The sequence below is a fragment of the Pristiophorus japonicus genome, chromosome 2, assembly GCF_044704955.1.
Source record: "Pristiophorus japonicus isolate sPriJap1 chromosome 2, sPriJap1.hap1, whole genome shotgun sequence".
Taxonomy (NCBI): domain Eukaryota; kingdom Metazoa; phylum Chordata; class Chondrichthyes; family Pristiophoridae; genus Pristiophorus; species Pristiophorus japonicus.
The window spans coordinates 254,060,826-254,083,419 of NC_091978.1; the positions used below are offsets into that span (position 1 = coordinate 254,060,826).

General features: G+C 47.6%; 1 protein-coding gene across 6 annotated transcripts in view; it reads right to left on the reverse strand.

Moving 5' to 3' along the window:
* The window catches only part of ank2b (ankyrin 2b, neuronal), a 1,291,078-nt gene that overhangs the window by 1,005,398 nt on the left and 263,086 nt on the right, over window positions 1-22,594 (reverse strand). The window lies entirely within an intron of this gene.

Sequence of the window (22,594 nt, forward strand, 5' to 3'; positions counted from 1 at the left end):
ATCTTTGCTGCAAGCTCCTTACAATATTTCATTAAATCATTTTATTACTAACAGCTAATTGAAATTACATTGCTAGAGATAAATACTAACAAAGACAGCCTTTGCAATGGAATAATTTAAGCTGTAATAAAACTTTGTCAAAGCAGAAGGCAGAAGGCTTTAATGCCCTCTATAGAGAGGGCTTTAAACTAATTAGTGGGGGGCAGGGTTCAGGTGAGTGAAAATTTAAAAAGTCAAAGAGCAAGGAGAAGGCAATAGAGCAGGGTAGCACTGAGGGAAATGATAACCAGAGCATGGAAGGGACAGAATGTATAAACATAAGAGTGCATCAGAAAGTGAGGTCAAAGCAGAGAAAAATGCTGAAGAAAACAGAATTAAAAGCTCTTTATCTGAATGCACGCAGCATTCATAAGAAAATAGATGAGTTGACGGCACAAATAGATATTAATGGGTATGATTTGATAGCCATTACAGAGACGTGGTTGCAAAGTGACCAAGGCTGGGAACAAAATATTCAGAGGTATTTGACAATTTGGAAGGACAGGCAGAATCGAAAAGGAGGTGGGGTAGCTCTGTTAAGAAAGGCTGAGATCAGTGCACTAGTGAAAAATTATATTGGCTCAGAAGATCAAGATGTAGAATCAGTTTGGGTGGAGATAAGGAATAATAAGGGGAAGAAGTCACGGGTGGGTGTATTCTATAGGCCCCCTAACAGTAGTTATACTGTTGGACGGAGTATAAATCAAGAAATAATGGAGGCTTGTAAAAAAGGAACGGCAACAATCATGGGCGATTTTAATCTTCATTTGATTGGACAAATCAAATTGGCCAAGGTAGCCTTGAGGAAGAGTTCATAGCGTGTATCCGGGATAGTTTCCTTGAATAGTACGTTGTGGAACCAACCAGGGAGCAGGTTATCTTAGATCTGGTACTGTGCAATGAGACAGGATTAAAAAATTCTCTCATAGTAAAGGATCCTCTAGGAAAGAGTGATCAAAGCATAGTTGAATTTCAAATTCAGTAGGAGTGTGAGAAATTTGGATCTCAAACCAGTGCCCTAAGCTTAAATAAAGGAGACTACAAAGGTATGAAGGCAGATTTGGCTAAAGTGGACTTGGAAAACAGATTAAAGTGTAAGGCGGTTGATGAGCAGTGGCAGATATTGAAGGAGATATTTCATAATTCTCAACAAAAATATATCCCAATGAGAAAGAAAAATTTAAGAGAAGGGATAACCATCCGTGGCTCACTAAGGAAATAAAAGAGGGTATCAAATCGAAAACAAGGGCATACAAAGTGGCATAGATTAGTGGGAGGCCAGAGGATTGGGAAACTTTTAGAATCCAGCAAAGAACGACTACAAAAGTAATAAAGAGAGGGAAGATAGATTATGAAAGTAAACTAACAAAAAAAATAAAACAGATAGTAAGAGTTTCTACATAAAAAGAGTGACTCAAGTAAATGTTGGTCCCTTAGAAGATGAGACTGGGGAATTAATAATGGGGAACAGGGAAATGGTAGAGACTTTGAACAAATATTTTGTATCAGTCTTCACGGTAGAAGATACGAAAAAGTTACTGCACAAGATGGAAGCTCCCAGGGTTGGGGGTAATATATTAGCATGGATAGAAGATTGGCTAACTAACAGAAAACAGAAAGGCGGGATAAATAGGTCATTTTCCAGTTGGCAAACAGTAAGTAGTGGGGTGCCACAGGGATTGGTGCTGGGACATCAAATTTTTACAATCAATATTAATGATGAGAGGACCTAGTGTAATGTAGCCAAGTTTGCTGATGATACAAAGATGGGAGGAAAAGCAAGTTGTGAGGAGGACGCAAAAAATCTGCAAAGGGATAGAGACAAGCTAAGTGAGTGGGCAAATATTTGACAGAGAAAGTATAATGTGGGAAAGTGTGAGGTTATCCACTTTGGCAGAAAAAATAGAAAAGTAAATTATTTAAATGGAGACAAGTTATAAAATGCTGCAGTACAGAGGGACCTGGAGGTTCTTGTGCATGAAAGACAAAAAGTTTGTATGTAGGTACAGCAAGTAATCAGGAAGGTAAATGGAATGTTGGCCTTTATTGCAAAGGGGATGGAGTATAAAAGCAGAGAAATTCTGCTACAACTGTACAGGGTATTTGTGAGGCCACACTTAGACTGCGTACAGTTATGGTCTCCTTATTTAAGGGAGGATATACTTACATTGGAGGCAGTTCAGAGAAGGTTCACTCAGTTGATTCCTGAGATGAAGGGGTTGACTTATGAAAAAAGGTTGGGCAGATTGGGTCTGTACTCATTGGAGTTTAGAAGAAGGAGAGGTAATCTTATTGAGGCATACAAGATAATGAGGGGGCTTATCAATGTAGATGCAGAGAGGATGTTTCCACTCATGTGGGAATCCAGAACTAAGGAGCATAGTTTTAGAATAAGGGGTCACCCTTTCAAAAATTATGAGGAATTTCTTCTCTCAGAGGGTTGCAAATCCGTGGCACTCTCTGCCGCAGAGAACTGTGGAAGCTGCGTTATTGAATATATTTAAGATAGAAACACAGATTTTTCAGCGATAAGGGAGCAAAGGGTTATGGGGAGCGGGCAGGGAAGTGGAGCTGAGTCCATGATAGAAACATAGAAAATAGGTGCAGGAGTAGGCCATTCGGCCCTTCGAGCCTGCACCAACATTCAATATGATCATGGCTGATCATTCACCTCAGTACCCCTTTCCTGCTTTCTCTCCATACCCCTTGATCCCTTTATCCATCAGAGCCACATCTACTGCCCTCTTGAGTACATCGGACGAACTGGCATCAACAACTCTCTGTGGTAGAGAATTCCACAGGTTAACAACTCTCTGAGTGAAGAAGTTTCTCCTCATCTCGGTCCTAAATGGCATATCCCTTATCCTTAGACTGTGACCCCTTGTTCTGGACTTCCCCAACATCGGGAACATTATTCCTGCATCTAACCTGTCCAGTCCCGTCAGAATTTTATATGTTTCTATGAGATCCCCTCTCATTCTTCTAAACTCCAGTGAATAAAAGCCTAGGCGATCCAGTCTCTCCTCGTATGTCAGTCCTGCCATCCCGGGAATCAGTCTGGTGAACCTTCGCTGCACTCCCTCAAGAGCAAGAACGTCCTTCCTCAGATTAGGAGAACAAAACTGAACACAATATTCCAGGCGAGACCTCACCAAGGCCCTGTACAACTGCAGTAAAATCTCCCTGCTCCTATACTCAAATCTCCCAGCTATGAAGGCCAACATGCCATTTGCCTTCTTCACCGCCTGCTGTACCTGCATGCCAACTTTCAATGACTGATGTACCTTGATACCCAGGTCTCGTTGCACCTCCCCTTTTCCTAATCTGCCGCCATTCAGATAATATTCTGCCTTCACGTTTTTGCCACCAAAGTGGATAACCTCACATTTATCCACATTATACTGCATTTGTCTTGCATTTGCCCACTCACCTAACTTGTCCAAGTCACCCTGCAGCCTCTTAGCATCCTCCTCACAGCTCACAGTGCCACCCAGCTTAGTGTCATCTGCAAACCTGGAGATATTACATTCAATTCCTTCATCTAAATCATTGATGTATATTGTAAATAGCTGGGGTACCAGCACTGTGCCCTGCGGCACCCCATTAATCACTGCCTGCCATTCTGAGATGGACCCGTTTATCCCTACTCTCTGCTTCCTGTCTGCCAACCAGTTCTCTATCCACATCAATACATTACCCCTAATACCATATGCTTTGATTTTGCACACCAATCTCTTGTGTGGGACCTTGTCAAAAGCCTGTTGAATGTCCAAATACACCACATCCACTGGTTCTCCCTTGTCCACTCTACTAGTTACATCCTCAAAAAATTCCACAAGATTTGTCAAGCTTGATTTCCCTTTCATAAATCCATGCTGACTTGGACCGATACGGTCACCGAATCATCTTTAATAATTGATTCCAACATTTTGCCCACTACTGATGTCAGGCTAACCGGTCTATAATTCCCTGTTTTCTCTCTCCCTCCCTTTTTAAAAAGTGGTGTTATATTAGCTACCCTCCAGTTCACAGGAACTGATCCAGAGTCGATAGACTGTTGGAAAATGATCACCAATGCATCTACTATTTCTAGGGCCACTTCCTCAAGTACTCTGGGATGCAGACTATCAGGCCCTGGGAATTTATCAGCCTTCAATTCCATCAATTTTCCTAACACAATTTCCTGACCAATAAGGATTTCCTTCAGTTTAGACCCTCGGTCCCCTTGTATTTCCGGAAGGTTGTGTGTGTCCTCCTTCGTGAAGACAGAACCAAAGTATTTGTTCAATTGGTCTGCCATTTCTTTGTTCCCCATTATAAATTCACCTGATTCTGACTGCAAGGGACTTACGTTTGTCTTCACTAATCTTTTTCTCTTCACATATCTATAGAAGCTTTTGCAGTCAGTTTTTATTTTCCCAGCAAGCTTCTTCTCATACTCTATTTTCCCCCTCCTAATTAAACCCTTTGTCCTCCTTTGCTGAATTCCAGTCTCCCAGTCCAAAGGTTTGCTTCTTTTTCTGGCCAATTTATATGCCTCTTCCTTGGATTTAACACTGTCCCTAAATTCCCTTGTTAGCCACGGTTGAGCCACCTGCCCAGTTTTATTTTTACTCCAGACAGGGATGTACAATTGTTGAAGGTCATCCGTGTGATCTTTAAATGTTTGCCATTGCCTACCCACCGTCAATCCTTTAAATATCATTCGCCAGTCTATTCTAACCAATTCACATCTCATACCATCGAAGTTACCTTTCCTTAAGTTCAGGACCCTAGTCCCTGAATTAACTGTGTCACTCTCCATCTTAATAAAGAATTCTACCATATTATGGTCACTCTTCCCCAAGGGGCCTCGCACAACAAGATTGCTAATTAGTCCTTTCTCATTACACATCACCCAGTCTAGGATGGCGAGCCCTCTAGTTGGTTCCTCGACATATTGGTCTAGAAAACCATCCCTAATACACTCCAGGAAATCCTCCCCAATCGTATTGCTACCAGCTTGGTTAGCCCAATCTATTATGTAGATTAAAGTCGCCCATGATAACTGCTGTACCTTTATTGCACGCATCCATAATTTCCTGTTTGTTGCTGTTCCCACCCTCACTACTACTGTTTGGTGGACTGTATACAACTCCAACTAGCGTTTTCTGCCCTTTGGTATTCCACAGCTCCACCCATACAGATTCCACACCATCCAAGCTAATGCCCTTCCTTACTATTGTGTTAATTTCCTCATTAACCAGCAACACTACTCCACCTCCTTTTCCTTTCTGCCTATCAGATCAGCCATGATCTTATTGAATGGCAGAGCAGGCTCGAGGGGCCAAATGGCCTACTCCTATTTCTTATGTTCTCGTGAAAAAGAGTTTCCACTTGTTTTACTTAGAAGAAACAAGTACTTTAGTACTGAAGAGTAATCACACTTTTCCTATGGCACACAGAAGTTCTGGAAACGCTACATTATAAAAGTTCTTGCTTGTTACAAAAATAGTAGTCAAACTCAATCCATGATTATACTTTTAATGCCTGATCATGTATTAAGTGGGTTAAGTGGATACTGTGACGAGGTATTGCTGGTAGCTTTAATGCTTCGATCCAATTCATAGTAAGCATCAACCCCATTCCCACTAAATTGCTGACTACCCAATCTTCCCTCCTGGCCCTCAATGCCATCTGGCCTCGCAAATGGTTCTCTCTCCTCAAGTACTGCCCTCTCCCTTTCAAAGCTGTAATTATTCACCTTCTCAAAAATACACACCTTCAACCCCCCTCATCCTTGCAAACTACTACCCTAAATCCAACCCCTAGTTCCTCTCCAAAGTCTTTGAACATGATGTCATCTTTCAGATCCATGCACATCTGTCCTGCAATTCCATCTTGAATAATTTCATACACTTTAATTAGGTCCCTTCGACAACACTGAAAAGGTACTAATCCAAGTCACGTGTGACATTCTCGATGATTGTAATCATCGAGACGGTCATTAAAAAAAGGATGAAACTGCGTACTGTGAGCAATAAATAAGTGTGACCTTAGTTCCTTTAATCAGACTCCAGAGTGCAAGTACCGCGTGGGTGGTCTGCTTATATATAATGCTCCCAAGGGATGCTTAGATCCCTTGGGACTCCAACAGGTAGGCCCTCTGGTGGTAGTGTGATACAGGTTACCAAGGGTTACATACATAACATCACTCCCTTCCAAAGTCAATAGTACACTTATTTACAGGGCGAGACGATCTAGGGCTTTTCACTCCTTTATCGATTGTCTTGGTACAAATGCAGGTGTGGGCGAGTTGGTTAATTCTTCACTGGGCTGCTGGGCAGCCAGCCTTGCCGGGCATCTGGGGATGGTGAATTCAGCTTCGTGGTCAACCATGATGTCGGTTGCCACTTGTGTGTGTGTTGGAGGGTCAAAGTTGGCGGAGTCTTCTTCGGGTTGTTTGTAGGTGTTGATGAACCGCAATTTGATTATGGTCCAAATGCTTTCTGCACGTTAGTCCATTGGCCAATTTGACCTGAAACACCCTACTCCCTTCTTTGGCTATGACCCCGCCAGCGAGCCATTTGGAATCATGTCCATAGTTGAGTACAAACACAGGATCATTGACCTCAATATCGTGTGACAAATTTGCGCGGTCATGGTACATACTTTGTTGATGCCGCCTGCCCTCCACGTGAGCATGGAGATCAGGGTGGACAAGAGAGAACCTTGTTTTGAGTGTCCTTTTCATGAGCAGCTCGGCTGGGGGAACCCTGGTGAGCAAGTGGGGTTTGGTGCGGTAGCTGACAGCTGGATCTGCAGGGAGCCTTCCGACACGCATTTCAAGCTTTGCTTGATGGTCTGAACTGCCCGTTCTGCATAGCCATTAGATGCGGATTTGAACGGGACAGATGTGACGTGCTTGATCCCATTGCGGGTCATGAATTCCTTGAATTCAGCACTGGTGAAACACGGGCCATTGTCGCTCACTAGCACATCAGGCAGGCCGTGCGTGGCAAACATGGCTCGTAGACTTTCGATGGTGGCCGTGGACGTGCTTGCAGACATTACACATTCAATCCATTTTGAATAAGCATCCACGACAACCAAGAACATTTTGCCTAGAAATGGGCCCGCATAGTCCACATGGATCCTCGACTGTGGTTTGGAGGGCCACGACCACAAACTTAGCGGTGCCTCTCTGGATGCATTGCTCAGCTGAGAGCAAGTGTTGCACTGGCATACGCATAACTCTAAATCTGAGTTGATGCTGGGCCACCACACATGGGATCTGGCTATGGCTTTCATCATTACAATGCCTGGGTGGGTGCTGTGTAAGTCACAAATGAACATTTCTCTACCCTTCTTTGGCAAGACCACGCGATTACCCCATAAAAGACAGTCCGCCTGCAAGGACATTTCGTCTTTGCGCCTGTGGAACGGCTTAGTCGTCTCCTGCATCTCCACTGGACCAGCTCCCATGGAGAACACAATTTTTTTTTTAAACCAAGGACAGTAAAGGATCCTGGCTGGTCCAGGTCCTGATCCGGCAGGCCGTAATGGGTGACTTTTCGTTTTCGAATGCTTCCATTACCGTGAGCAAGTCAGCAGACTATGCCATTTCCACCCCGGTGGTGGGCAATGGTAGCCAACTGAGAGCATCAGCGCAGTTCTCTGTGCCCGGTCTGTGGCGGATTACATAGTTGTATGCCGACAGCGTGAGCGCCTATCTTTGGATGCGGGCAAAGGCATTGGTGGTAATCCCTTTGCTCTCAGAATAGTGATATGAGCAGCTTGTGGTCAGTTTCTAGCTCAAATTTGAGGCCAAACATATACTGGTGCATTTTTTTCACCCCGTAAACGCACGCCAGAGCCTCTTTTTCAATCATGCTGTAGGCCCTTTCAGCCTTGGACAGACTCCTGGACGCATAAGCGACCGGTTGCAAAATCCCCGATTTGTTAGCCTGTTGTAACACACACCCAACCCAGTATGACAACGCATCGCAAGCTAGCACTAATTGTATTCATGGGTTATACAGGACAAGCAGTTTGTTTGAACACAACAGATTTCTGGCTTTCTCAAAGGCAGCCTCTTGTGATTTCTCCCATACCCAGTTGTCTCCCTTGCGCTGTAGCACATTAAGGGTTCTTGCAAGGTGCTTAACCCGGGTAGGAAATTACCGAAATAGTTGGAGTCCCAGGAATGACTGAAGTTCCGTCACGTTCTGTGGTCTCGGCGCTTTCTTGATGGCCTCCCTCTTGGCGTCGGTGGGTCTGATGCCATCTGCTGTGATTCTTCTTCCCAAGAACTCAACCTCCGGCGCCAGGAAAACACACTTCGAGCGTTTCAACCCGAGTCCCATGTGATCCAACCGACTGAGAACCTCTTCCAGATTCTTCAAGTGCTCAATGGTGTCCCGGCCTGTAACCAGTATGTCGCCCTGGAAAACCACGGTGCGAGGGATCGACTTTAGCAGGCTCTCCATGTTCCATTGGAAGATTGCCGCGGCCAACCGAATCCCGAACGGGCATCTGTTATAGATGAAGAAACCTTTGTGCGTGTTGATGTAGGTGATGCCTTTCGCTCCAGCTCCTGCGTCATGTAGGCTGAGGTCAGGTCCAACTTGGTGAACGTCTTCCCTCCAGCCAGGGTCGCAGATAGGTTGTCTGCCTTGGGTTGTGGATATTGGTCCTGTAGTGAAAAACGGTTAGTCGTTACTTTATAGTCCCCACAAATTCTGACCGTGCCATCACCTTTGAGTACCGCGACAATCGGACTGGCCCACTCATTGAATTCCACCGGTGCGATGATGCCTTCTCGCTGCCGTCTGTCCAGCTCAATTTCCACTTTCTCACGCATCATATACGGTACTGCCTGTGCCTTGTGGTGGATGGATCGCGTACCGAGAACCAAATGGATCTGCACTTTCACCCCCGAGAAGCTTCCAATGCCTTGCTCGAATAACGATGGAAATCTGCTCAGAACCTGGGCACGAGGCGTCGTTGATGGACGAAAGTGCTCGGATGTCGTCCCAGTTCCAGCGGATTTTTTCCAGCCAGCTTCTACCAAACAGTGTGGGGCCATCCCCTGGCACAATCCACAGTGGGAGTTTATGCACCACTCCATCATAGGAGACCTTGACTTCTACACTGTCAATTACAGGGATCAGTTCCTTGGTGCAAGTTCTTAGCTTGGTGTGAATGGGGCTGAGCTTGGGCCTGTGTGCCTTGTAGCACCACAGCCTGTCGAAGGCCTTTTTGCTCATTATGGACTGACTCGCACCCGTGTCCAGTTCCATGGATACTGGAATTCCTTTCAGTTCAACTTTCAACATTATTGGTGCACATTTCATGGTGAAGGTGTGTACCCTGTATACTTCTGCCTCCTCGGTTCGAGTCTCCAATTCAACCTGATCTACAGTTGATTGATCTTCCTCTGCATCGTGGTGGTTTGCAGGGTTTGCAGCTTGCTTGCACACTCGCTGGAGGTGTCCCATTGTTTTGCAGCTGTTGCACGCATAGTGCTTGAAGCAACATTGATGGGCCTGATGATCACCTCCACAACGCCAACAAGGTGTTAACTGCCTCACATTAACGTTTGATGGTGGATTCTGGGTCATCTGAGGCCGTGGAGCAGCCGGCATGTATGTTTTGCCATGTATATTCCTGCTCGAAAACAATGTTACTTTATGCACAGTACTGGCCGAAACCTCTGTATTCTGCGAAATTTGTTTGATGTTATCGCTGGTGGACATAAATGCCTGGGCTATTGTTATGGCTTTGCTCAGATTTGTAGTTTCAACAGTCAATAGTTTGCAAAGGATTACCTCATGGCCAATGCCAAGCACAAAAAAGTCTCAGCATTTGTTCTAGGAATCTATCAAATTCGCAATGTCCTGCGAGGCGCCTTAGTTCGGCGATGCAGCTTGCCACTTCCTGGCCCTCCGATCGTTGACACGTGTAGAACCGATATCTCGCCATCAAAACGCTTTCTTTAGGATTTAGGTGCTCCCGGACCAGCGTGCACAATTCTTCATAGGGTTTAGTTGTTGGTTTTACCGGAGCTAGAAGATTCTTCAGGAGGCCATAGGTTGTTGCCCTACAGACGGTAAGGAGGATCACCTTTCGTTTGGCAGCGTTCTCATCCCGTTCCAGCTCGTTGGCCACGAACTATTGGTCAAGTCCCTCCATGAAGGCCTCCCAATCGTCCCCTTCTGAGAACTTCTCCAGGATACCAACTGTCCTTTGCATTTTCACGCGGTTGTTCATTACCTCGTCGCCAATTGATATGCTCATAATAAAAGTATGAAACCGAGTACTGTGAGCAATGAGTAAGTATGACCATAGCTACTTTAATAAGACTCCAGAGTGCAAGTACTGCGTGGGCGGTCTGCTTATATAGTGCAACCAAGGGATGCTGGAATCCCGTGGTAGTGGTGTGATACAGGTTACCAAGGGTTAAACACATAACAACCATGATTCATCATCTCTCATCATCCTCTCTGCAGCCTTTGACATGGTCACCCACACAATCTTCCGCCACCATCTTCCTTGGTGGAATGGACATTGTTCGGTTCCACTCAGCCAAAGCATCTCCAGCAATGGCTTCTCTTCTTGCCTTCGCACCATCAGCTCAGGGGTCCCCCAAGGATCCCCTTCATCTACATACTGCGCCTTGACAACATCAGCTGCAGACAATGGGTCAGCTTCCACAAGTATGCCGATATCAGCAACCACTCTACCACCCCTCTCAAGCACTACACGGCCCCTGTGCTATCAGACTACTTGTCCAACATCCATTCTTACAGGAATCTAGAGCAATCAAGGGATATAGGGATCAGGCGGGAAAGTTGAGTTGAGGGCAAAGATCTTATTGAATGGCTGAGCAGGCTCGAAAGGCTCCTGCTCCTAATTCTTATGTTCTTATGAATCACAGTTTCCACCAACTAAATAGTGGGAAAACTGAAGCAAAATCTCTCACCTCCACCAGAAACACTGTACCCTCTCCACTGACTCCATCCCCCTCCCAGCTACTATCTTAGGTTAACTAGATGATTCCCAATGTCAATGTCTTATTCAAACCTGTCATGTATCTTACATTATTATATATAACTGTATCCTAACATGCTGTACATGACTGTAATAAGATATGACCTGTAACCACCAGCATACCTTACCACCAGAGGTGCACTTGCAAGAGACAGGTATATAAGGACAGGTCTCAGGCAAGTGCAGCATTCCAGAGCTGTGAAATAAAAGGTGCAGGTCCAGAGTGACCTTGACTTCACTACATGCCTCGTGTGAATCTGTACTGAGGGGCCAGGACTACACAAAACCCTAGCTAAACTTATGATCCCATTTTCTCACCATCATAAAGATGACCTTTGACCACCTTGATATCAGGAACTTTCGCCCCTACCCTAGCCTATCTTCTGCTGAATCCCTCATACATGTCTTTTGTCACCTCCTGACTTGACTGTTCCAATGCTCAACTATTCCAATGCTCTCCTGGCTGGCCTCCCATCCTTCACCCTTCATAAATTTCAGCTCTTCCAAAACTCTGTTGCCTGTATTCTGTCCTGCACCACATTCTGCTCACCTATTACCTTGGTCATCACTGACCTACATTGGTTCCTGGTCACCAAACACCTCAAATTTTAAATTCTCTTCCTCATGTTTAAATCTCTTCATGGCCTTACCACTTCCTAACTCTAACTTCCTCTAGCATTCCAAAAATTGCATTAACTCTTCACCATTTTGACTCCAGCCTCTTGTGCGTCCCTTTGCCCTACCATTGGTGGCTGTGCCCCAGGCCCCATACTATGTAATTCCCTCGCCACTTCCTTCTACAAGACACTCCTTAAAACCTACCTCTTTGACCAAGCATTTGGTCACTCCAAATCTCTCCTTCTTTGACATAGCATCCATTTTTTTGATGTATCTTAGATTATTTTTCGACGTTAAAAGATTCTATACAAGTGCAAGTTGTTCTTATATTTTTGTTATAGCTTTCCTCAGAAGTGTCTACATTATAATGATCTCAAGAAAAGCATACAATATGATCAAAGTTTGAGTTCCACTGGATTATTAAAATACAATTTATTTTTGATCTAAAATAGGCAGTCTCTTTAAAAATGGAACAACTGCAATACTAATCACAAACATAAAGGCTAAAACATCATTACTGTTATGTATGTGAACCTCACCTGCGTGTAAGACTTGCCACTAGGGGGCACACCTGTGGGAGACCTATGGGTCACCTGTGTACCCTGGAGCAAGCAGGTATAAAAGGCAGCCCACCACACTGCTGCCTCACTTTGGAATTAGATTAAAAAGACCAAGGTCACAACACTGTCTCGTGGAGTTATTCTGAACTTAACAATTACTATTGTCGGTGAATAAATGTTGGTTACAAGCAACTGATCACTCAAACATACAGGCAGTACAGCTCTCTCCCAATGTAATTTACGATTAAAGGTCAATCTTCTTACTTCAGATCTACTAAGTGCCATTAATGGAGCAGTATCAGCAGGAGACGACAAATGTACAGTGCAATTTAACATCAATTTATTAAATGTTTCAAATCCACAGGAATCTTTAAATGCTGACCTATCAGTGTGTTGCCTCCAATCTAATTATAGGTGCAGTGTCGAGAATCCGGAAACCTCAGGAACGAGGCCGTTCCGGACTTTGGATCGTCTTTCTGACTTCATGAATCTGGAAACACCAGAGCCCAGGTTTGGGTATTTCCAGATTTTGGTTGGGTGAGGGGCGGGGTGGGGGGGGGGGGGGGGGGAGCGGGGGCCGAAGGGCCGCCGAGGAGCTGTTCGGGCCGGCCGGCCCAGTCGAGTAGGTCTTCAGGCGGGGCCACGATGAGGAGGAGCTGTTCGGGTGGGCCCCGCAGAGGAGCTGTTTGGGCAGGGCCATGCCAAGGAGAAATTGTTCTGGCAGGGTCCCGCCGAGGAGGAGCTGTTCGGGCGGGCACCGCAGAGGAGCTGTTCGGGCAGGGCCATGCCGAAGAGGTGTTCGGGCGGGCTGACGAGGAGGCCCCAAGGTAAGGGCAATGGCGGTGAGCGGTGCTAGTCAAGGTGAGGCCAGAGGTCGGGCAGCGGCGGAGCCCAAAGGTCGGCAGCGTCGGCGGGTCCAGATTCCGGAACATTTTACGGATTCCGGACGACCCTGTCACCTATCGTCCCAGAATCTGGAACTCCGGATTTTCGATGCTGCACCTGTAGTACATTGATAAAGTGCAACATCCCCACCGACACCTGGGAATCCCTGGCCCAAGACCGCCCTAAGTGGAGGAAGAGCATCTGGGAGGGCATTGAGCACCTCGAGTCTAGTCACCGAGAGCATGCAGAAATCAAGCGCAGACAGCGGAAGGTGGGTGCAGCTAACCAGACTCCCCACCCACCCCTTCCCTCAACCACTGTCTGTCCCATCTGTGAGAGACTGTAATTCCCATAGTGGACTGTACAGTCACCTGAGAACCCACTTTTAGAGTGGAAGCAAGTCTTCCTCGATTTCGAGGGACTGCCTATGATGATGATGAGTACATGGTACAAAGTTAAATGATTTGATTTTTCTTCTTTTTCAATAAACCTTCATCACTGCTATTTACCAGCACAAAGGGAAATGTTTCTGTCAAACTATTCAGGGATAATTTGGTAACCAAAAAGCACAAAACATCATCATGTGGCATCAAATGAAATGCAATGTATTGTGTACTATACTATAATTACATCTGGGACTTTGTACATATTCTGAAGTAGCTACACTTGACCATTGCCAGCTTGCCCCCTAACTGTACTTTCTCAGAGTCCGCTCAGAGAAAAGCTCTATTCAACATGTTCAAACATAGCACATTTATTCTTGTGCTTAATTTTGTTTGTGATTTTCTACAGATTCTTTCCTGTTCCCTTTCAAATATTATAGAAACATGGGGAGGCCACTTAGCCCATCATTAAAGCAGTTCCACATTTAGTGTTAATGATGGCTGCGCCATCTTTTTAATCTTAATCATCTTTCTCTGCCGTCCCCCTACCCAACGAAGCCTGTGTGTCTTGATCTTTGTTCTGACATCGAGACACATTTCACAGCAAACCATTTGCTTTAATTTGTCTTTTTTTGAACAAAATTAAAAGCACACATACATCTTGAAAAGTTCCTTGTCCTTTCATAAAACCAAGTTACTTGTTTAGCTAGAACTATTAAAGCCAGGCCAAAAAATGAGCTTGTGACAAATACATGCAGACAACTCCCTACTGTTTTCACCATTTCTCATACGTGAATCTAAAATAGTGCAAATAATGCGCTAGTGTGAACTATCTAGAATTTCTGAAATAGAACCATAGCAAAGAGGTCAAATAAATGCTCAACAATTTATGGTGAATACCAAATATTAGTTTCTTGCTAGAGATTAAACAGATAATTTAACCAGTGAGATATCCAATTTATTACTGCTCTTTAATTTGTAGAAAGGGCCTTGCAATTCATTGATTATTTTTGGGACTCGTGAAAACATAGGGGCCAAAATTGCACACCATCCAAAATGAGGAGCGCCTACTGCTTTTTGCCGTTCATTATCGACGCAATGGATGCGGCGGCCATGAGGGAAATTCAGCAATTTTGCTGAAATAAAGGAGCCGTGTGATATTGGTGGCGGGAATGGGGTGTTTGCAGCGGTATGGGTGCGGACTGGCCGATTGGGCCACGAAATTCAGCTGGCGTCGATTTGCTCATAGCGAGGCAGCTGCTCCCTGACCTTCTTAAAGGGCAGGTTTTGCAGCTAGACCCTGAGCACTGAGTTTGTCTCTGTTGCCTGCCAAGGAATGGCTAATCCAGGGAGGTCAGAGGAGGGCCAGCCCACTTTTCTGATGTGGAACTCGAGACCCTGATCCAAGCTGTGGAGGGAAGGAGACGCCTTCTGTATCCAGACACAGGTAGACCGGCTCGCATCATCATAGGCAGTCCCTTGAATCGAGGATGACTTGCTTCCACGCCAAAAAGGAATGAGTTCACAGGTGTTTCAATGAAGGACCTAATATTCCAGATCCCGAACTACATCTTGAAGGGTGGAAGATGCCTGTGCGTGGATTTTTTTTAACGTGTGGTGGCCGTTGCACACCAGCCATCACACTTGCTTGACAGAGCTAGGCCTTTATCTAGTGGCAAGGATTAACCAGGATGACTGGAGACCTGCTCTGCTGCATGGATCTAGTGCACACACATATCGCAGTGTGGGCTGACCAGTGCTGCCCCTGGGCTCTCGCCTCTTCTGGGCCCCGTACCCTCATTCACTGCACCTCCGCCACGATCTCTCGCCGCTCCTCTGCCACAAACATTGGCCGCACCTCCGTCACAATCACCCACCAAATCTCAACCACGGTCCCTCGTGACTCCTCCGCCCCGATCACTTGTCACAAGTCCACCTTACATGCTCCTCTGCTATACCACGGCCCCGCCGATGTTCCTGCCTACGCTCCGGACTGGGACGCACGCTGACTAAGAGCAGGTGTAGACACGCTGCCTGACTTTCCCCCTCCCTAAGCCATGGGCACTGAGGCAAATGGTTCCCCGTCCCTAAGCCATGGGCACTGAAGCAAATGGAACAATCCCATCGCTCCAGATGATTGGCTAACTGAAATGAGATGAGTGGGCAGGCTCTGAGACCTGCTCACGGGAGCGTTTTTTTATCTGCAGAGTGATGGAATGTTCTACAACTGATCGCACATTCATTCCGGGCATTTATAAGAGAAAACTCGGGTTTTACATCTCATCCGAAAGACTGCCCCTCCGATAGTGCGGTGCTCCCTCAGCACCGCCCCTCTGACAGCGCAGCGCCCCCTCAGCACTGCCCCTCCGACAGCGCAGTATGGTGCTCTTGCAGTGTGGGCTGGCCAGTACTGCCCCTGGGCTCTTGCCTCTCCTGGGCCCCGAACTCACGCCTCTCCTCGGCCCCAATCATGTCCCTTACGAACTCGTGCCGCTCCTCCACCCCAACCTCGCCACTCCTGACACACATGGCTGTGGTGAAACTGCAAGGTCCCTCTCCCCACCAGCCTCCAACTCCCATCTTCATTCAATAGGGCCAACTCTCACCGTGTACACACACACACTGCTACTCAATGTGGGAGCGAGGCGGGTATCCAGCAGCTGACTGATATTGAAGAGAGGGGTCAGCAGCTAGCGGGTCCACATGTGGCCTTCCCTGTTGCCGTCGGTCGTGTGGATCCCGCTGGCCATCAGCGGCAGGTCGGAGCCATAAAAGGAGCATACAACTGCAAGGTACAGGGCGAGCCGGTCCAGGAGGGCTACAGCTGTGAAGAGGGCAACTGGATTGGATGTCACCATAACCCAGGTCGGTGATTGGAGCAAGGGCAGGTACAGCAGGAGCGGCGAGGTCGGGGCGAAGGAGCGGTGAGAGATTGCAAAGCGATGTGATTGGGGCCCAGGAGAGGCGTGTGTTCGGGGCCTAGAAGAGGCAAGAGCCCAGGCGCAGCCCATACTGCAGTAAGTGTGCACTAGGTCCATGCAGCAGAGCAGGTCTCCAGTTATCTTGTTTAATCCTTGCCACTGGACCAAGACGTAGCTCTGTCAAGCCTGTGTGGTGGCTGGTGTGCAACAGCCACCGCACATTAAAAAAAAAATCTATGCACAGGCATCTTCCACCCTTCAATATGTAGCTTGGGATCTGGAACATTAGGTCCTTCATTGAAACACCCGTGAAGTCATCCTCGATACGAGGGGCCGCCTAAGAAGGAGAAGAGAAGAAGGATCTCGCTGGGGGCAGCATGGATAAGTGAAGGCCTTCCTTTAATGCCATCTCTCCCTGAAAGTGCAAGCGCTACCAGGCATTGGTTATGATTGTGTGCAAGTTGCTTGCTGCATGGTGCAATGCCCTACCTCACACTCACGGAACCCCTTGTGCCATTTGTGATTGCAGATGAGACCAAGCCAGAGCGAGACGGAGACCCTTGAGGCGACTGGGAGCCAGAGTCAGGAGGACACCCTTGAGGCGAGTGCGAGCCAGAGTCAGAACGACAGCTATGAGCCCATTGCAGATATTGCCAGCATGTCCAATGAAGCCGTGGAAAAGGGGAACACTCTGGCAGCACCGTGTCACTGCTTCCTACACTTGCACGCACCAGCTCAGATACTGGAAGTACGCGGTCGGGAATGTTAGATTTAGCAGAGGGGTCTGCATTGGGGCCAAGAGGGGCTGCAGCATGGTGAAGGGCAAAGGTAACCTCGAATGCCATCTCTCCGGGGGATGAGATCACATGCGAGTTCTGCTGCAGAGGAGTCAGACTAGCCCATTGATGTTGTGGCTTATGAAGGAAGGGTGGAGGCCATGCATTCGCAGATGTCAGGGGCAATGGCAAGGGTGCTGCTGCTGCGCCTTCCCCCTGGTGAGTGGGGGGAATGGACTCCCGGTGTGACTGTCAACCTGGGTGGACTGTCCTCAGTGCGCCCTGACCGCGTCGCGCCGCCGAATCGGAAGAGCCACGAGCGGGCGCCAAGGATCCACGGCAATGTCGGTGAACTGGATCAACTGGGCCTTTATTCACTGGAGTTTAGAAGGATGAGAGGGGATCTCGTAGAAACATAAAATTCTGATGGGCCTGGACAGGTTAGATGCGGTTAGAATGGTCCTGATGTTGGGGAAGTCCAGAACCAGGGGACACAGTCTGAGGATAAGGGGTAAGCCATTTAGGACTGAGATGAGGAGAAACTTCTTCACTCGGAGAGTTATTAACCTCTGGAATTCCCTACCGCAGAGAGTTGTTGATGCCAGTTCGTTAGATATATTCAAGAGGGAATTAAATATGGCCCTTACGGCAAAAGGGATCAAGGGGTATGGAGAGAAAGCAGGAAAGGGGTACTGAGGTGAATGATCAGCCATGATCTTATTGAATGGTGGTGCAGGCTCGAAGGGCCGAATGGCCTACTCCTGCATCTATTTTCTATGTTTCTATGGTGCCCGAGAGCCTGTCACAAGTGGTCAGGAGCATGGAGGAGTCTGCCTCCTGCATTGTGGACAGCTCTGCGCGCAGCATGGAGATCATCATTGCCAGTGTGCAGCGATGGTGGACTCCCGTGCGGATCCAGCTATGATGCCGCGTGTCATTGGCGGAAGGGAACCAAGGTCTCAATGCTGCTTTGGAGAGGATGACCACTGGCCTGGAAGCTCAGAATGCTCTCATGCACTTTGGGCAACAGGCCACGGAGCAGCTTACTGCTGTCGTGTCTGGTGGCATCGAGACTGTATCGTCTCTCACACAGTCTCACCTTGCGAGATCTGACTGCTGCTATTGCGGCTGGGTCTACCTTGGTCCACGGGGTCCTTCCGGTATTGCACCACACCACCAACCTATGCTGCAGCAGATTGGTGGGGATGGTGAGATGCTGTCCTGGAGGAGTGGCGCTGGCTCATCAGCCCAGGATCCTGATGTGGTCTCTCAGGATCACAGTAGTCCCAAGACCTCCCACTCCGCCATTGCTGCCAATCATGTCCCAGCCAATTCCGACTGAAGGCAGAGGAGGAGGATGCGGCCCAGTCTGCAGACAGCCCTTCTCGGGCCAGAGCTGGTCGAGGGCGTCCGAGACGGACATCTGTAGCTTCTACACCTGAAACCCAGCAGTCTTCCCAGAGCCATGATGCAGCCACAGGGGAGACACTGCGGCATAGTTCAAGAATAAGTATGCAAAGGAGGGGTTATAAGAAAATGCACAAGAGTGAGAAATGATAATGTGCATGTTTTGCGCATCCATTATTTTTGTGGTGTAATAAATCTTTATTTTGTGTTTCAATATCTATATAGGTCTGTCATTTCACTGTGAGCAATGATGTGTGAAAGGACTCATTGGGTTGCCCATAGAGATGCAAAGATGAAGGGTAAAGTGCACATGAACTCAGTGGAAATGAGCAGCAATGAGATGGTTCTGCACTTCCCTTGCAGGATTTGGATAGCGACGCTGCCTCCTGCATGGCGGGCGACCAGCATTCTGGTCCTCCTCTGGCGCCTCCTCCTGTGCATCGTGCTCCTCCTGGTCCTCCTCGTCTGCAGATGGTACTGCTGCCTCACCCTCCAGTGGTTGTGCCCTCATGATTGCCATTTTGTGAAGCATGCAGCAGATGACCACGAAGAGAGAGACCCGCTCAGGCGATTACTCCTGAGTGATCCAAGCAACGGAACCTCTGTTTAAAGATTCCGATGGTCTGCTCAATGATGCACCTGGTGGCTGAATGAGATTCAGTGTAGGCTTGCTGCGCAGCAGTCCTGGGGTGGCGAAGGGGAGTCAGCAGACAAGTGCACAGTGGGTAGCCCTGGTCTCCAAGGAGCCAGCCACAATCTTGGTTTGGCCCAGCAAACAAGCCTGGCACACCGGTCTGCCGCAGGATGAAAGCATTGTGGCTGCTGCCAGGATACCGAGCATCAACTGCTATGATTTTGCGGTGGTGGTCACACATCAGCTGGACGTTGAGGGAGTGAAATCTCTTGCGGTTTCTGAAGATCTTGGGATTGTTCTGTGGTGTCCTCAATGCGATGTGGGTGCAGTCTATGGCACCATGAACCCAGGGAAAGACCGCAATCCTCACTAATCCGATCTGCCGCTCCAACTGCTTCTCCCTGCTCATAGGGAAGGATATGTAGTCCCTCCTCCTCTTAGAGTGCATCTGTTGCCTGATGGATGGAGCTATGCATGGCAAACTGGGAGATGTTAAAGATGTCTATTGTTGCAGCTTGAAAAGATTCAGTGGCATAGAAATAGAGCGCTATGGTCACCTTGGATGTGATGGTCAGAGCTGTCCTCAACCTTGTTTGAGGCTGGAGGTCTGGCTGCAGGAGAGTGCACAGCTCCGTCACAATGTCCTTGCGGAATCACAGTCTCCGGAGACACTGATCATCCGTTAGGTCCATGTATGAGAACTGCTGTCTGTAGACTCGACGCTAGGGCCTTCTGCCCCCACGTCTATTTTGGCGTCTTCCTATGACCGTTTCCTCATTGCCTTCTCCCTCCTGCTCTTGTTGGTCCTCACCCTCTGCAGTCTGCCTCCTGTGCGTGCTGCCTCCAATCCATCTCTCCCACTATGTGGTGCAGGCATCGGGGGTGGGGAGGTCAGCCTCCTCCTCCTGACAGCAGGCCCTTCCTGAGGTCCTTCCTGGGGCACCTCTTTGGGTTCAGGTCTGTCGCCATCTCCATGACCTTCTGCATGTTACTCAGCCATGTGAGCTACATCATTTGCCCACTGTCTCTCCATCCGTTGGAGCCGGCGCCGCCTTCTCCTGCGTACTTCCCTGTCGCGCACAATATGCAGGAGGCAATTCGCTGCCAGCACTGACCCCATTTAGTTCTCCTCCGCAAGCCCAGCCTCCAGAATCACGGCTCTCTGTTGTAGAGATTGAAGAGCCTAGTCCACTATCACTCAATCCCGCTGTCAACAAGGCAACTGGCAAAGTTTTGTAAAGTCCGAAACAATCTCGGCGGCAAGAACGCTGCTACACGCAACATGCCTTTAAAGGCCGCTGGCGGTCTTGAGCAAGCACTGTGTACCGACCCAAAAACCTGGCGTTGGCACTGACAGGAAGACTATTTGAGGTGAATTTACCTTCCGGGGCGGGTCTGTTGCAGTGCATGCTCTGATAACGTCGTTAACAACGCATCTGCAGGAGCGGGGCAGAAGTGGAGGGAGCGGGTCAGATATGCACACTGCTGCAAAAGCCCACCAGGGCAATGCCGCGAACATTGGCCTGAACGCCGCGACTCAGCAGACATTCCGCGGCGTCCAGTGGCCGCTTTCAGGCGGCCAGAGGTCTTATTGAAAGGGGCAATTTCGGCCTCTTAATCTTTTGTCACATTACTAAATATTACATAAGACATGTAATGTCATTGTTAAGCAAATACCTAGGTTACAAGTTTATCTGCGATTAACACGATGGGAGTAGCGAGGCCACGAGAGATGGCAAGGTCCAGGGGTTGGCTGTGAATATGGGTTGGGGCTTTTAAGTCGAGGGAGAGATTAAGGGAGGATAGGAGGCTAGTGAACTCAGAGAAGAGAGAGCATGATACAGAGGCAAGCACTCAGATTTTTAAGCAGAAAGTTGCCAGGTCAAGTTGCTGCCTGGGTCAGAAGGAGAATTCAGGAGGCTAGTTAGCAATTATTTTTGTTTAAGTCAAGCAAGATAACCCTGTGGATACAGTAGTTTTGGGTCACTCCTCTAAGCAGTCTGTGCATCTTAAATTTAGGGGTGGGCCCATACTGGACAATATCTAACTATATGACACAGGGGTGTAATAATATGACATACATGCCTGAAGTGTCTCCAATGTTTTCAAAAGTAAACCAACTAAACCTTAGGTAAAATCAGCCCAGATTCAAATCATTAACCTGCTTGGTTTCACAGAAAGTGAACATACAGAGCAACAGTTATGATTAGACTCACTTAATTAAATCAGTACATCTTGTCATTAAATAATAAGAAGCACACTATGCTTCTCCAGGGTTATCTTGCTTGACTTAAACAAAAATAATTGCTAATTAGCCTCCTGAATTCTCCTTCTAACCCAGGCAGAAACTTGACCTGGCAACTTTCTGTTTAAAAATTTGAGTGATTGCCTCTGTATCATGCTCTCTCTTCTCTGAGTTCACTAACCCCCTATCCTCCCTTAATCTCTCCCTCGACTTAAACGCCCCAACCCATATTCACAGCCACCCCTTTGACCTTGCCATCTCTTGTGGCCTTGCTACTCCCATCGTGTTAATCGCAGATAGGGTCATCTCTGACCACTTCCGCTTATCGCTCGCCACCCACGTCCCCCTTCCACCAACCCCCACCCACATCTGTATATGCCCCTGGAAAAAACTCTTTCACAACTCTTCAACTGCATTTATGAATTCCCAACTGTCCAGCTTTTGACCCTCCGTTCATCATGACATTTCTGCAGCTACCGATCTGCTCAACCACACCCTCACCACCACCTTTGATGCCCTAGTCCCTGTTAAAACAATTGCCCTCTCTCACCTTGGCCATTCCCGCTGGTACAGCCCTGATCTTCACTCCCTTAAGTCCAAGGCACGCAGACTTGAATGGATATGGCAGACAACTGGTTTAGCCATTTAGTGCCAGATCTGGCTGGACCACAAAGCATTATTGGGTCCTGCTCTCATCTGCCAAAATTGCTCACTATTCCAGAATCATTCTGGAATGTAAAGATAAACCCTGGCTTCTATTCTCCACTGCTAACCATGTATTTAAACCCCTGTCCCCAGTCTCCATCCTCACTTCCGACAACAAATGTGAGGAGCTGATGGACTTCTTTGTCTCCAAGATGGAGACTATCCGTTCGGCCGCCTCGGCCTCTTCCCTTCCTTTCCTAGCCCACTGGATCAAAATTTTTCGAAGGATCCCCCACGCCCTAGCCTGACATCTTTCTCCAGTTTCTCTCCATGCATACATTAAGAACAGACAGCAGAGGAGTGCATGATAAGTGAATATATGAAGGGATTAGGTGAGAAGTCAAAAAAACAATTAGGAAGACAAAGAGGAACATAAAACAAAATAGAAAA